The 17,400-nt window shown below is 38.2% G+C and overlaps 1 long non-coding RNA gene across 1 annotated transcript; it reads right to left on the reverse strand.

Annotated features, from left to right (window-relative positions):
- Positions 1–7,961: 7,961 nt before the first annotated feature.
- On the reverse strand, positions 7,962–15,709 carry LOC110742513. Its single transcript, XR_002520247.2, has 3 exons — positions 13,714–15,709; positions 9,351–9,468; positions 7,962–8,140 (listed from the first exon to the last, which is right to left on the reverse strand). It is a non-coding gene; the product is annotated as an uncharacterized LOC110742513 (long non-coding RNA).
- Between the last annotated feature and the right edge of the window lie 1,691 nt (positions 15,710–17,400).

Genomic DNA, 17,400 nt, shown 5'->3' on the forward strand with positions numbered 1-17,400 from the left:
AAATTGTCCCTGTTTGCAGATGACATGATTGTATATTTAGAAAACCCCATTGTCTCAGCCCAAAATCTCCTTAAGCTGATAAGCAACTTCAGCAAAGTCTCAGGATACAAAATTAATGTGCAAAAATCACAAGCATTCTTATACACCAGTAACAGACAAACAGAGAGCCAAATCATGAATGAACTTCCATTCACAATTGCTTCAAAGAGAATCAAATACCTAGGAATCCAACTTACAAGGGATGTAAAGGACCTCTTCAAGGAGAACTACAAACCACTGCTCAGTGAAATAAAAGAGGACACAAACAAATGGAAGAACATACCATGCTCATGGATAGGAAGAATCAATATCGTGAAAATGGCCATACTGCCCAAGGTAATTTATAGATTCAATGCCATCCCCATCAAGCTACCAATGACTTTCTTCACAGAATTGGAAAAAACTGCTTTAAAGTTCATATGGAACCAAAAAAGAGCCCGCATCTCCAAGACAATCCTAAGTCAAAAGAACAAAGCTGGAGGCATCACGCTACCTGACTTCAAACTATACTACAAGGCTACAGTAACCAAAACAGCATGGTACTGGTACCAAAACAGAGATATAGACCAATGGAACAGAACAGACTCCTCAGAAATAATACCACACATCTACAGCCATCTGATCTTTAATAAACCTGAGAAAAACAAGAAATGGGGAAAGGATTCCCTATTTAATAAATGGTGCTGGGAAAATTGGCTAGCCATAAGTAGAAAGCTGAAACTGGATCCTTTCCTTACTCCTTATACGAAAATTAATTCAAGATGGATTAGCGACTTAAATGTTAGACCTAATACCATAAAAACCCTAGAAGAAAACCTAGGTAATACCATTCAGGACATAGGCATGGGCAAGGACTTCATGTCTAAAACACCAAAAGCAACGGCAACAAAAGCCAAAATTGACAAATGGGATCTAATTAAACTAAGGAGCTTCTGCCACTCCAAAAGAAACTACCATCAGAGTGAACAGGCAACCTACAGAATGGGAGAAAATTTTTGCAATCTACTCATCAGACAAAGGGCTAAAATCCAGAACCTACAAAGAACTCAAACAAATTTACAAGAAAAAAACAAACAACCCCATCAAAAAGTGGGCAAAGGATATGAATAGACATTTCTCAAAAGAGGACATTCATACAGCCAACAGACACATGAAAAAATGCTCATCATCACTGGCCATCAGAGAAATGCAAATCGAAACCACAATGAGATACCATCTCACACCAGTTAGAATGGCAATCATTAAAAAGTCAGGAAACAATAGGTGCTGGAGAGGATGTGGAGAAATAGGAACACTTTTACACTGTTGGTGGGATGTAAACTAGTTCAACCATTATGGAAAACAGTATGGCGATTCCTCAAGGATCTAGAACTAGAAGTACCATATGACCCAGCCATCCCATTACTGGGTATATACCCAGAGGATTATAAATCATGCTGCTATAAAGACACATGCACACGTATGTTTATTGCGGCACTATTCACAATAGCAAAGACTTGGAATCAACCCAAATGTCCATCAGTGACAGACTGGATTAAGAAAATGTGGCACATATACACCATGGAATACTATGCAGCCATAAAAAAAGGATGAGTTTGTGTCCTTTGTAGGGACATGGATGCAGCTGGAAACCATCATTCTCAGCAAACTATCGCAAGAACAGAAAACCAAACACCACATGTTCTCACTCATAGGTGGGAACTGAACAATGAGATCACTTGGACTCGGGAAGGGGAACATCACACACCGGGGCCTATCACGGGGAGGGGGGAGGGGGGAGGGAGGAGGGATTGCATTGGGAGTTATACCTGATGTAAATGACGAGTTGATGCGTGCAGCACACCAACATGGCACAAGTATACATATGTAACAAACCTGCACGTTATGCACATGTACCCTAGAACTTAAAGTATAATAATAATAATAAAAAAATTTAAAAAAAAACAAGTGTCCCTTCCATGGTCTATTTAGTGCCATGTTGTCACACATTTTTGTGCCATTCATTCATAATTTTGCTGTTTAAAATGACCCCTAATTGTAGTGCTGGAGTGCTACATAGTGTTCCTAAGTGCAAGAAACCTGGAATATTTCTCAGGGAGAAAACGCATGTATTAGATAAGCCCTGTCCAAGCATAAGCTACAATGTGTTGGTAGTGAGTTCAATGTTAATGAGTCGACAACATATATAAGGTGTCTTTAAGCAGAAACACATATCAAACAAGGTTATGTATTGCTTGGTTGTAGAAAATGTGAACAGAGGCCCACAGGAACCTAACCCCGAATTTCCCCTAGGATCAAAAATTCAGTATTTGCTAATTCAGTGTTCAAGGTGACCTCATAGCTGCCATGAATAACTAGAACCTGTTATAAATTGTGTCTAATTGCATCCCAGGGCCCTCAGATTATTGAGGGCCATGCCTATTACCTCAGCCCCTCAACCCCTCAGCAGTAAGTATCCACACAGTTACCTTGCTCCCTCTAAACCAGGCTTCTGTCATCTGCTTTCCTTCATGTTTAACTGTAAGATCCTCTCCAGATCTCACTTTCTCCATGAAGTCTCTTCTACAGAGTTTAGCCCCAATTAACGGACTCATCTTTGAACCTTTAATGTAACTGTTACCTTGTCTGTATCATAATACTTAACATTTAACGATATGCAATCTTGATTTAGTCCCTACTTAATTAATGTTATTTGCTAGCCAGTTTGGTTACAATCACCTTAAAATCACCTCATATTTATATCAGTTTCCTTTATTTATATGTATATATAAATATACTATCTACCTAATAAGGCCAAGTGGTTCTAATCTACCTTTTTTTCATATTATTATAGAATGATGGAGCTATAAAGAGCACAAAACTCCTCTAGGCCATCCTGTATTTTTATAAAGGAGGAATCCAGGACCCAGCAAGTGCTCAAGGATATGTCATTTTTATGTCTGAAACGGAAGTTGGGGCCATGACTCTGAGCTCTGTGCAGTTTCCATTGCTCTAAACCAGACATAATGAAATCCTTTCTGTTAACATTTATTTTTATAGAAACAAAGCTAATGCATACTTACATCCATGAAAATGAAAAATAGGAGTCAGCTGTAGCTGAACCCTAATTCACTCTAGAAATGGGTCATGTTCATCCATGGATATATGAACCAACCAGAGGGAAAAATAAGCCACTACCAACTCCATGAGAGGTGTCCCATCGAGGACATTTTCCTTTTAAGTTAATGATTGTTTCAAATTGTCTGTGTTTTGATTTTGTGTATACTATTTTCTACATTTAAAGCCTTATAGTCACAGAAAATTACAAAGTAATTTAAGCTTCAGTAAATATTTTTGTTACAGAAAGATGAGATAGGGTACTTAAGATAGGATTTTGGAGAATAAGACAAAATAAGATAAAATTAGAAAGGAAAAGTAGAATAGAAATATAAGTACAAGAAGCTAACAAAGCAATCTCAAACTTCTGACTGATAAGAAAATGTGTTCATGCATATTTTTAATGAATTTTTGCAATGTCTATACATCATCTTAAAATATTTCAACACATATCGTAATTTTTTTTTGTTTGTTCCAATTAGTTTAAATGTTCACTATAGGAGAAGTCCGTTGCCTTAATCAAAACTATGCTGTCCAGGGGTGATCAGATGAGGACTTAAAAGGAAACTTTCTAATCCAAATGCAGCTAACAAAAGTCTTCTATTATCCACGTCTCCATCAGAACGGAGGCTTTCTAAATGAATATGGTGAATGTCAGAAATGGGTTTTAATTAACAGAAATACTGGCCTGTAGATCAGCATGATGAATATTGAAAATTGGCTCTTTGACATAATTAAGGGAATTCAGATATGTGGCTTGGCTAAACATACTTTAGACACTTGTGTATATTTGTTTTAACAGACTATGTGCTAGGCTTGATTCCCTAAGTCCTGACTCCAGCTAGTGGCTTAACAGGAATATTGGATGGCTGGTGCTAATTATTCATAAGACAGAATCTTTCCATAGAGTGTTGTTCTTGGCCTTAAGAGACTCTTTCAGACAAAGAGTAGCTGAAGCACATAAAAGAACAGAGGGCTGGTGTGTCACTGAATTTACAGAAAAGGTTGCAAGAACTGAGTTGAAGCAACTTTGTTACTTAATGTTTGTTCATCAGTATCTGCATGGTGGCAAAATTTGACATGAGATGCAAGTCCATGGAAGAATGGCTGCCACTCCCTCAATCATTTTTTGCTTTTATCATTGCCAAGCCCATTACTATTTGATGATGCTGTGTTAGAGCACATTTTCACAGGTCAGTTGGCTAAATAGGTGGTAGAGTATATCAAACTGCTAGAGTATCTGGATTCCATGGTACACATTTAAAAGAGTAACGTAATTTCTGGTAACACTATTTAAACATATAATGAATAATTACAAGTGCCAACTGCAAAATGCATGATTAGGTACATAGTTCTGCTGCAGGATTTAAGTGGTACGTGAGCAAAAAGTTTGAGCATCGCTGTTCTAAGCTGCCTGCAGGTCTATCTTGGCTAAGGACACTTACACGTCTGTTAGATGTGGTTCATCTGATCCCACTTACTGCTTCTGCTGCACAGTTCACCTTCCCACTTGCCTCAGTTAATTTACCCTCTGCAGAGCAGCTCACCTGAACTGCCCCTAGACCTCAGGAGTGACAGCAGAGAAAACACCACCTAAAAAATGATTATGGTAATGCAATGGCCCAGAACCTACAGAAGCATGATAATGTGGGTAGGAAGAGTGCTGAGAGAAAGTGGGACCTGAACGTCCATGTGAAACCTGCACCTAGTGTGCAGGCTAGAGTGGTTGCCACAACAACCGCTCCTTAAGGGCCAATTTGCAAAGGCCGCCTTGCACCCAACCGAGCAGGACTTCTGAGATCAAGCAGTAGGTGAAAGACTTAACTCTTCCATCAGGGACGATAACAGGGTGATGGAGGTATTTGAAATCTCTTGAGGCAAGCAGTGTATGATATTGGTGCAAACTCAAGGTCTCCTTCTCCAGGCATAGAAATTGGCTATGCGAGTGGTGATTACATCCAGAATGCTACTTCTAAAATATACAATTAGACATTTCCCTAACTTAAAGCTTTTTCGCAATTTCCTATAACTTTCAGGCTGACAGTCAAACTCCTTAACTGAGCACGCAAATGCTTCATAATGTAGCACATTCCATACTCTCTGGCTTCATCTCCCAATACTGCCAGAAAGCACTCTGCATTCACTATGGCTATCTCCAATGAGGAGCAGGCCTCCAGCTGTGTCCAGTTATTGTCCCAACTTTGGGACTATACAAAAACTAGTAAGTCTGCCTAGAGAGCCCTTCCCACTACTTCACCTGGCCTGCACCTCTTCCTCAAAGACACAGCTCAAGTATCATCTCCCAGACCTCACATTTCCATTGTTTATTTCCTTGTGCCCCTAAGACAACCCTGATCTGGCATTCATTATATTGTGCTGTATGTATTCATTCATTCACTGGCTAGCTCTCCTTGCGATTTCCTAGCAGGCAAGGCCTGAGGAAAGAGGAAACCTGTTAATTATATAAATGAACTAAACAACGACATAAAAGGACCTGGGAGATGGAGGAGTTGGGATAAGAAGTAGAAATGAGGAACAGGAAGAGGTTCAGAGGCAGAGGGAATCAATGGGCTCTCCCCACCTGCTTTCCCATCCCAACATGCTGGCCTTCGTCCCTGCTTTGTGCTCTGTCAGAAACACCAGCAGGGCTCAAAAACCAGCCCTGCCACTTAGCTGTGTAGCATGGCATAAATTACTAATCCTCTCTCAACTCCAGTCTCCTCCTCTCTAAAACGAAGATATAATTACATTAACTTCCGTCATAGAGTTGTTATAAAGATGAAATTCGATAATGCTTATGATGCACCAGACACAGAGCCTAGCACATACTAAACACAGGATAGATATTAGCAAAAAAAAAAATGCATTTCTAGCTCATGTTGGAGAATAAGAGAGCATACTTTTTGTTGCTTTGTTTTTTATTTTTCTTTAAGTTCTTTTGTTTTTTTATTTTTCTTTAAGTTCTACATGTGCAGAACATGCAGGTTTGTTACATAAGTATACATGTGCCGTGGTGGTTTGTTGCTCCTATCAGTCTGTCATCTAGGTTTTAAGTCCCGCATGCATTAGGTATTTGTCCTAATGCCCCTCCCCCGCCTTGCCCCCAACTCCCTGAGAGGCCTCCATGTGTGATGTTCCCCTCCCTGTGTCCATGTGAGAACACACTTTTTCTCAGGCTTCATAAGGCACATGGCCTGGACTAAGGCATTGGACTAGTCTGATAGAAAGTTATACTCTGATCCAGAACATTTCATCTCAGTGTTGAGCATATTAGAGCAAACCTAAATCAGTAATGTCACCACCAATTTGAGTCCATTCTTTAGCTGAAGGATGACAGCAATAACAAGCTTGGGGTTGGGGTCAGGAGGATTTGGCTATTATCTGTATTAACAACATAGTTTTAGTGTCTTGACCCTTAGAAAGAAAATTAAAAGGCATGTGAGGTTGTTATACGAAAGATCTAAGGAGGATCCAGCCCCACAACAAAAGAGGCTTCACTTAGCAGGGCCTGAGCTTCGCAAGCCTCCTGGGAATGCTAAAAAGTTATTTTTCTTCTCACAGGCATAGTAACAGAGTATTTGCCTGTTGACCCAACCACTAGATTGGATTCGGAGGTAAAATATTATCCAGTTGGATTAATTATTATATCACATTGGACTGGATGCCTCTGCCATGCATCAGATTTCTTGGTTGGCCACTGATTAATAATTATCATCTTAACATTCTAAACATGCTGCCTGATTAGTAGTTCCTGGCAGCAGTGGCTGATAGCAGTTACTGGAATCTCTCCTTACTGGGTGATTACGTAATAGCTACACCTAGCTGCACAGCTGGTCACGATAAGCCACAACGTTTGTCCTGAAGATACCGTCATGTTCACCACACTGATCTCCTCATTATTTGCTCAGCACGCTTCACTTTTGCCACCTTTGTGCCTTGCTCTCTCTCTTTCCTCCCCCTACAATGACTTTTCTTCCTCTCTAATTGTCCAATTCTACAAGTGTTTTAAGGCCCAAGTCAAATGCCCCTTTGGACCATCATGAATTCAAGTAAAAAAAAGCTTGTTTTCGAATTCCCACTGCACTTTATTTTCTATGCAGTGATTTTTGTTTTAGATCCTCTTTCTTTACTAGCGCAATGCCTCACACACAGTAAACACTCCATGACAGTTTATTGAAGGCATGAACTAGTGACCCACTACAACTAAGGCTGCAATAGATTACTTGAAAATATAAATAAATAGGTCATCTTTGTGAAAAGAAAACACTTTACTCCGTATGAGGAAATCCTGCTTTGTAACCAACAGCTAAGTCCACTTCCTGCTCTGTGTCTCCTGAAGGGCTTGGGAAGCAGACTCTAGGCGGAATGCATTCTAGAATTTCATCTCTGGCTTGTCACCAAAATAACTTGGCCCTGCTCTCAATCCGCGGATATTGAAACCATGCCCTAAAGTATTAGCAGCAGAGTTCAGAGTTAGAGAAATTTGGAAGTGATGTGATGACTTTAAGTTGATGCTTTGGATTGAAGAGAAAAAATGCCCTCCACTTCGTGGCTCTACTCATTCCTAGAAATGAGAGTCTTTGAGGGCCTAGAGGTGATCAAGAGTTGGGTCAGGGTAAAAGTTAAGGAAAAATAGAGGAGATTTATGTAGACTCAAAATTCAGGAATTATTTTCAATGGTCAGATTGAGCAATGGCATGCCTGTTACGAAACAGAAAAGCCTCACCAGTTAGAGATGCAGGCTGCAAAATGACATGATTTCTGGGATTTGCTTGAAATACTCAAGAGAAAAAAAGGAGGAATGAAGAGGGAGAGCAAGATCTGCAAAATGTTGATAGCTCTTTAATGGATTGATTAGTGCATGAAAGCTCATCACACTAGTGTCTCTACTTATGTGTATTATGACGTTTCTACCATAAAAAGATTTAAAAGAAACACTCTTTTAAGACAGTAAACACTCTTTTAAGTTGTCCTCTTCTAGCTGATCTCCACACAAGAGTTTTGTCTGAAATGACAAAGAAGGGGGAAGGGGAATTATTATATAGATCACCAGATTTTGCCATCTGATTTAATCCAGACAACTCCAAATGTTATGTGCTCTGTTAAGAAAGTCAAAAATCTATGTGTGCACCATGACCTGGAAAAGATATCCATTGTCTTAATTTCAAACACACTAAAAGTTATTTACATCGTGTCCTCAGTTGAGACTTCAGTCGTACTCCGGTAGACCAGTTCTTTGGTGTGTGTTTGTGGAGTGGGTAGAAGGGAAGAGAGATCATAAGTAGCCTATAGGTTAATAAAATTCCTGGCAGCGTACCTGGTAATAATCTTGGTAAACATGTAGTTATTCAGCATATCTGTCCTGATTTAAATGTAGCTGTAAACCATTAATCACATAAAGTATCTTTCACAGAAGTTAATTAATAACTCTGTGCTTTTCTTTACTTTTTTTTTCTTCACCGTAAGGCAAAAATCAAAGAAATTCAGACCTTTTCCTGTTGTCTTAGAGCAAAATAGCCCAAATTTCTATTCACAGAGTAATGTAAGACATCAAATGGATTTGTTTTGTTAAATGTAGCTTGTTGCTGTTTGCAAGTACCACCAAGGACTGGAATCCTCAGATAGCTGAGGAACATTTTTTCTTCATTGCTATTTTTTTCCCTGGGATGAGCATATGTTTTTAGAAAAAAACTGTACATTTTTTGGTCCCAACGTCACTGAGTATCAGATGGTAGAAGATGATAGAAGAGACAGGAAGTAATTTAATTGACTTGCCTAATAGAACTGGCTTGGTAACATATTACAGGAAAAGGAACACTCTAGTTAAGGTTAAAAAATAAAAACAAAAAACCTTAGCGAGCCCTTTTATCAGCTGCTACTTGCATAGAAAGAATTTTACAGGGTTTGTGGGCCTAATAATACTTTAGCAGATCTAGGCTTTGGGAAGTGGAATTGACTAAGCTCAGCTTAAAGAAGCCGGCAGAGATACTGAAACTGGCAGCTGCCTACATTTTTACATTCCTCTGTCATTAGAGTATTATGTTCATTCGAATTTCTTTGGAAAAATCATCGAATTCAGCATTTCTTAAATATGTTTATGGAATTGAACTATTATTAATCATTATAAGAAAAAGTGCTTCATGGTCAAATGAAGCTAGGGAAATTCTGGGTCAAATCAAGTTCAGGTGTTTCTTTACTTTGAGACTCTCCAGTACCTTTAATATGTTAGTAGGTATCATGACTCTTCAAGAAGAGAAATGCTGTAAGACCAGAGCAGTTTTCAGAAATCGTCTTGCAAGACTAGTGTTCCAAAAATACATTGATGACTATGATCTGAAAATAAACCAGGTACACACACACACACACACACACACACACACACACACAGAGTGAACATTAACAAACTGGAAGATATTTGGGGACCATTTTCTTTACTAGTGTGAATAAGTCTAAAGGCAACTACAATTTTATGCCTACTGACCAGGGAATCTCTCTCTTTTGTTCAAAGAAATAAGAAAGACCTATTTTCCCAGCAGCCCTTCAGACTAGAATCTGGGCAGCTACTTCCTTCCTGCTCTAATGCTAGCAAATCCAGGAACCAAGAAACTGTTCAAGAAGGAGATGCCTTCCTTTCTGCTTTTAGGTAAAGAACATTTATTACTGTGGCAAAGAAACAGGCTCCCTATAAGCTCCAGGGAACTTACTAAGACCTGGCCCTGACTTTCTGTAAGCCTTGAAAGAAATCAGTAGATAAATTACTTTCATTCTTTCCTTTTCCCATCAGAATAAAGCAAGTATTCTTTAACTATCTTAAAAGCCATGGCTATCCAAAAAGAATTTAGTACATTTATACAGTAAATGACAATAATCATACACTGCCAAATGGACATTTGATGCTATGAATGTGATTGTTTTAGCTGTCTTGACATAAAAATTAAAACAATTCCAATCCAATAATCACAACTCAATTCTGATAATAATAATTAAGACTATGACTAGAACTGACCCCTGAACTGGGAGACATGTTTATTCAAGCATTACATTTAGTCACAACTCCAGTTTCCTTTTCCATTTATTATTTGTCAGAAAGGAAAATTACTGCATGTTAGCCTGAATTGTTCATATCCTTGGGACACTACACCAAGAGCTCATATCCTCTCCATAGTATTGAAAAAGCAAATGCAAATTGTCGTTACAAAGAGTACAAATACCCTGATGCATAAGCCAACAATTTTCTTTGTTGTCATTTATAATAGGAACAGGAAGGAGCTTGATACAGAGAAGAATAATTAAATATCTATAAATACGTTAAAGTTTTGGAGTGGGTTTAGTTTATTTGCTTGCTTTTTATCTTTTTATTAAATATGCACACTCATAGAATGATACATGCCTACCATTACTTCTTGTTTTGATTGTATTTTGATTGTATTCACTGATTCCATTAAGAAAAATGTTCATAAAAGATCTTTTTAATATTTTCAGTAAATACACTTTTATTTTCTTTCAGGAAAAGGAAATAAGACATTAACTCCATTGGAGTGACCCCCTATTTTGAGGATCCCAGCCCTTCGTGCCAAGCATCCTGTCTCCAAATATTCTCAAAAGTTCCACCATGCAGAATACTAGAGCAGTCAGTGCTAGGTTCTATGGGGAGAAGCAACTCAACTTTTCCCAGCTGTGGTTCTAGATTGGCGGTAAAGGAGAAGAAAGCAGAGAAAAGGGTGATTAGTAACTAAGAGATGTGACCAAAAGGAAATCCAGAGGACTCCTCAAAGGAAGCTAGAACATTTATTTTTTATAATTTTAAGTGTATATGGTTATATATAAATTACAACTGGTTAAAGGGATACAGGTATGCTAGGTATTCAATGCAAGGCACTGACACAGGAAATGGAAAGAAATTTGTGTGTGTGTGTGTGTGTGTGTGTGTGTTTGAGAGAGAGTCTCGCTCTGTCGTCAGGCTGGAGCACAGTGGCGCAATCTCAGCTCACTGCAACCTCTGCCTCCCGGGTTCAAGCAATTCTCCTGCCTCAGCCTCCCAAGTAGCTGGGACTATAAGTACATGCCACGATGCCCACCTAATTTTTGTATTTTTAGTAGAGACGGGGTTTCACCATGTTGGCTGGGATTGTCTCGATCTTTTGACCTCATGATCCACCCGCCTTGGCCTCCCAAAGTGCTGGGATTACAGGCATGAGCCACCACACCTGGCCGATAGAAAGTAATTACTTAGGCAGATAGTGAGAGTAAAGGACTCCTGGGCAAGGCTTCCCTTTTAACAAAAAGCAGCCCCAAAATCATTTATTTTCTAACAAAGAGCAACCTGAAAAATTGAGCTGCAGACATAGGTAAGCAAGCTGAAAGCTGGCATGGGTAAATGCTGGCAGCTGTGCCAATAGAAAAGGGCTAACTGGAAGCCAAGTATGTTCAACATGGAGGCGCCATCTTCCATTTTTTCTGTCACCACATGTACGGCAAAGAACCAGGCAACATGGCCCCTGCCAGGCAAAGAACCCATCAGCATAATAAGAGGTTAGGGCAGGGCAGCCAGCTTTATCACACGCCATACAAATGGCACACCTAGTACTAACCAGTTTTTTGCACTTTATGCAAATAGCACACCTGGTCTGGTCAATTTTTTTATGACCTATGTAAAACAGACACTGTCTCCTCAAGCTCATCTATAAAACCCATTGCATTCCACCACAGAACCGGCAACCCGTTTCTCTGGTACCCCTCTCTCTGCAGCAGAGAGAGCTATTCTTTCTTTTGCCTGTTGATCTTCCACTCTTAACCTCCCTTCGTGTGTCCACGTCCTTGATTTCCTTGGCGTGAGGCAATAAATCTCAGATATTTACCCCAGACAATAACAGCGCTTCAATAAAAGAGCAATAGGAATAACTGGTTATGGCCCCATGTGCATAGCTTTATGTTTATGTTCCTGAGATTCTTACATGAGGATTTTGTCCTCCCGTGAATAAAAAAAGACGGGGGGGGGGGGTCATTGTTCGGTTGTTTGTTTGGTGTTTTTGATTTTTGTTTTTTGTGTTTTGCTATTTGCAAAGAGAAAAACTCTAAACTCTAAATATGAGCTTTATTATATTCAACGACAAAGCTTCCCAACGAATCTGGAAACGCTTTGAAAAGGCCCGGTGATGTATGGATAGACACACTCGTTTGTGGTAGAGGTCAAGAATATGTTCTAACCACCAAATGGAAAGTCTGGGCATTTTTGTTTCTTTTTCTATTTTTACATATGTATTGTTTGAATTCATACCACCAACTTGAGAATACATTTTCAAGAACAATATTACAAAAAAAGCAACGACTTGTAGTATGTTTCAATTTTGAATAATATATAGCTACCAGCTTTCAATTATAAATCAATGGAAATTATATATTTCTCATTTATTTAACACCAGAGAGAAAAAATACTTCCACATGATTAGATAAAAACCCAGTTTTTGTGCTTTCAGCATAAAATGCCCTTCATGTTTTTCTCCCTTTTCACTTCTTCTGTTACATAAAGGAAAGATTTCAACAGAAACTTATGAAAGAAGACAGACCAAAAAATTCCCTTATTTGGAAGTTGATGTGTGATGCCAGTTCTGAGAGACTACAATGGCTTTTTAAATAACTTGTATAAACCCAGAAGTCTATGTAACAACTTTATGAAATGATCCAGGGTAAGATAAAAGAAACATTCAATCAAAATCTAAGAATAAAGCCAAGGTTAAATTAAGCTGTGTTTACCAGAAGTTATAAATTAATGACAAAGGTATGCAATTTTATATTTAAAAGTATATATATAGGCCGGGCGCGGTGGCTCAAGCCTGTAATCCCAGCACTTTGGGAGGCCGAGACAGGCGGATCACGAGGTCAGGAGATCCAGACCATCCTGGCTAACACGGTGAAACCCCTTCTCTACTAAAAAATACAAAAAACTAGCCAGGCGAGGTGGTGGGCGCCTGTAGTCCCAGCTACTCAGGAGGCTGAGGCAGGAGAATGGCGTGAACCCGGGAGGTGGAGCTTGCAGTGAGCTGAGATCTGGCCACTGCACTCCAGCCTGGGCAACAGAGTGAGACTCTGTCTCAAAAAAAATAAAATAAATAAAATAAAAGTATATATATATATTACTTTAAACATTTTATTTTTAGAAAGCTTTGTTACCTTGTTTGTGTTTAAATAAAGAAACTTTTTATGAAAATAATTTAAAAGTAAGAAAATACATTAATATCAGTTTACTGAAGATTATGCCTAGTCCCAGAATGTAGTCAAGGTACCTCATCACTATCCAATAGGAGCCTAACTAGTTAAATTAAAAAGTGATTTAACCTCCTTAAAATAGGCTCTGCAAATAGAAATGCTAAACAATAATTTCACATAACAGCCCCTTTGAATATTTTTAACTAGTAGTCAGAACTGGCTAAGAAAAAGGCATACTCAGCTAATACCTGCAGCATTTGATGAGAAAATTCTCTCTCTTCTCAATGCTGAGGTGGATAGGTATTTATGGAAAGTCACTGGTGAGCAGTGTAGCTCTTCACAAATATGGACTTTTGTCTTTTTCATACTCACATATTGACTCATGGATTTTCATGTTTTTCACTCTCTTTCTCACAGTTTTATCTCTTCTCCATTCAGTCCAACCCAGCCTCTATGAATCAGCCCACCACAGTCTAGGTGCCAGCCTCAGTTCTACTTACACTATTGCTGAGACAGAGCCTGAGGGGGAACTCTGTTGACAATGGTTGCCAAGCCAACTGCAGCAGCTAGAATTAAGGCAAGAATTAAGAGTGAAGTCTAAGCCCATGAAACCCAGGTGGGCAAAAGGTCAGGTGCAATCCTACATGATGGAAGGAGAGAGCTAAGTTTGAAGAGTTGGGGGGTAGATTTCAATATGGCCAGAGATAAGACCCAATCCTAGCAATAGTCTACTACATTCAGAGGGATGGTGATTGGGGAGAGGGTAAAAAGCAACCAGCATCCTCAAGGACCACCATCAGACTTTATTTATTATTACAAACAAATGCCTCTAGTCATGGTAGACCAATGCAGGCATCAGGTTATCTGAAAGTGATGCCAAAGTGTTCTTATGCTATTGCACACATTCTATTCTTCTAAGTAGGATATATCCATAAATAACCTCTTCTGAAGAATTATAGAATTGTCACATTGAGAAAAATACCTGGAGGTCATAATAAGAAAGATATAATTGAATCTTTGTCTTTTGTGAGTAAACATCCTGATATAGTGAACTGGAAATGATTAATGCTTTTCTTCTTTCCTTGCCAAAAGACAGCCATTTGCTTAATTCAATAGAAACAGAAAAGCCTTTTTTCCCATAAATGGAATGGAACTCAAGTGGCTTTCATAGGCAGAAAAAAAAAATGAAGCTCTCATTAGATTATTTATGGAAGTAATCCAGTTTTGGAATAATAACACTCTCCTAGTGGTTTTCCATGGAATTATGGCAATAGGTAGTTACATGCAAATTCAAAGCTGGTTCAAGTGAATCCTCTGAAGCAGGACTCCATGGACACCACAGAAATATGAGGATATAACAAAAGGTGAATATGTACAAGTAAAAATAAGAGTGACATAAAACAAAGCAATGGAAAGATTTTGATGGGAGAAGTAGATGCAAAAAGAAGATTTCCCATGTATTTTTTGGTGGAGTATGGAAACCCTAAGTCTGACTATTCTGTTATGAAGCTAGTAGCCTCTGTGCTGCCTTTCAGCCCTGCCTGCTTCCCTTTGTGGTCGTGTTTTATTTTTACACCCATGAGAATCTAATTCAAACAGATGTCTTGCACACAACCCTTGTTTATTTAGATTATTTTAAAATCTCTGTCAAAGGAGTGAGTAATTGAATTAATGTGTAATGTGAATACTATTTACCCTTTTTCCACCTTCTTCCTTCTGTCAGCTTAATGTCCTCCTATTCATTTTTCACTTTCCAGAAGTTGAGGGAAATACCAATTGCATGTGGGGAATTCTATTTTGGTACATAATCAGGGGATTTCTTGATTGTTCATGTTCTGTGCACTCTAGGTTTCTTGGTGCTTTTTGTATCTTCCATAATCATTGAAAACTCCCCCAAAAAGCATAGGTTATTTTATTGTTACATTTATTAATAAAATCCAACAAACTTTTCTTTATAATTCCATTTTTTTCTATCTTCTGTGAGTTTGGAGGCCACAATAATGTCAATGTTGTCTTAACATTAAATCTTAGTCAAAGAGGACCATGGCTCATTTTTTTTATGTATGCATATTTGATATGGCTTTGTTGTTTTAGCAAACAATTCAAGCAGTGCAGAAAAATACAAAAGGAACATAATTGTCACCTGAAGTCCAGCACTCAGATATTTCCAATGTTAACGTTTCTCTGAACATAGGCCCCAATGTGTCTCTGTGCCTACAGACACATATGAAAATGAATATATAATTTTATATTAAGGGGATCTTTCTATTCAGGCTATTTGAAACATGGTTTTTTTACTCAACCATATCTTGGACATGCGATTCCATGCTTATAAAATCAGAACTCTGGCCGGGCACAGTGTCTCACACCTGTAATCCCAGCACTTTGGGAGGCTGAAGTGGGCAGATCACGAGGTCAAGAGATCGAGGCCATCCTGGCCAAAATGGTGAAATCCCGTCTCTACTAAAGATACAAAGATTAGCTGGGCATGGTGGCAGGCCCCTGTAGTCCCAGCTACTCGGAAGGCTGAGGCAGGAGAATCACCTGAACCTGGGAGGCGGAGGTTGCAGTGAGCCGAGATAGCGCCACTGCACTCCAGCCTGGGCGACAGAGTGAGACTGCATCTCAAAAATAAATAAAATAAAATAATAAATAAAATAAAATAAAATAAAACAAAATAATCCTCGCAGCTTGCAAGGCTGCGTGTAATCTGGCCCTGTCCACTTTTCCTATTGCATTGGCGACTTCTCCCACCTTAGTCATCTCACTGGTCTGCTTGTCATTCCTCAAGCAAACAAAGCTTATTCCTACCTGATGGCCTTGTATTTTCTGCTTCCTTCTTCCTGATGCTTTTTCTTATGTTTTTTCTTGAGAGACCACATCATGCTTGACATTTAGATCCCAGCTGAAATATCCTCTATCTAGAGATCTCCCACGATGACTTTATATGAAGGGGCTACTCAGTCCCTCTACATTTAATCACCCTGAGCTATTTTCATGAGAATATTATCTCTGTCTGAAGTTATTTGATTAAGTTGTCAAATGACTGGGACATTTTTAATTGAATCATCTTAAAAATAAGGAGATTAATAAACCAACCAACTGTACTTCAAGCAAATCAAGACATTATCAGAAACCAAGACTCAAGGAACAATGGGCATGACTTTAGAATAACTTAGGGATCCTTGACTTATATCTACAAACACAAAATGACAACTGGAATGTCATCCAGAGCATACCAAGAAGTCTCACAGTTATCATTTATAAGTTAAAGAGTTTAAACCATCCTGGCATAGCTTTCTTTATTATAATATTTATAAACTGCAAGACAGTTGTCAAAATCTAAATTTTAGGTACATAAGTTTCCAATAAGTAAAATTATCTTTATGTTGTAAGGAAGATTAGAAGTTTAGCTTCAATTATGAGGTCCCTAAGACACAAAAATGGTAATAAAATATTTTTTCTCAAAATCTACTCATTAATAAACAATCTGGCAATGGAGTCTACAGCCAGATTTTCTGTGAGTAATTGTAAATATAAATAATATTAGCATTTGAGAAAAACGTGCATCTCATCTCTGAGAGGAAAATTTTTAGAAACATTGAGAAAGAATGACCTGATTCAATTAACATCAATACCATGGACATTTGAAGAAAAAGGAGACTAATGATTCTAAAAATCATTGAATAAAGAGCATTTTATTTGATTTAAAATAAAAATGAAAACCACTATTTTGAGGACTGTTTTGGTTATTTCTTAGTAATAAATTTACAGGGCTTTAGGACTCTCAGAAGTATCCTGAAAAATGTGAACATGGGCACTAAACATATACATTAAAGAATAATTAGTAGAAAACAATTCCTGTAGAAATCAGGACAAAGTGCTTACAGTTCATTTAAGTTAAAAAAATGTATTTTCCGATTTTAAGGATACTTGAAAATTAAGCATGTCTTTCTTCCCACTGAACTATATTTTTTTTTTTGCATCTTTACCATGTATTTGTAAGTATCACTTTTATTTTATTTTATTTTTTTTTAATTTATTTATTATTATTATACT

Source organism: Papio anubis, chromosome 2, assembly GCF_008728515.1.
Source record: "Papio anubis isolate 15944 chromosome 2, Panubis1.0, whole genome shotgun sequence".
Lineage (NCBI taxonomy): Eukaryota > Metazoa > Chordata > Mammalia > Primates > Cercopithecidae > Papio > Papio anubis.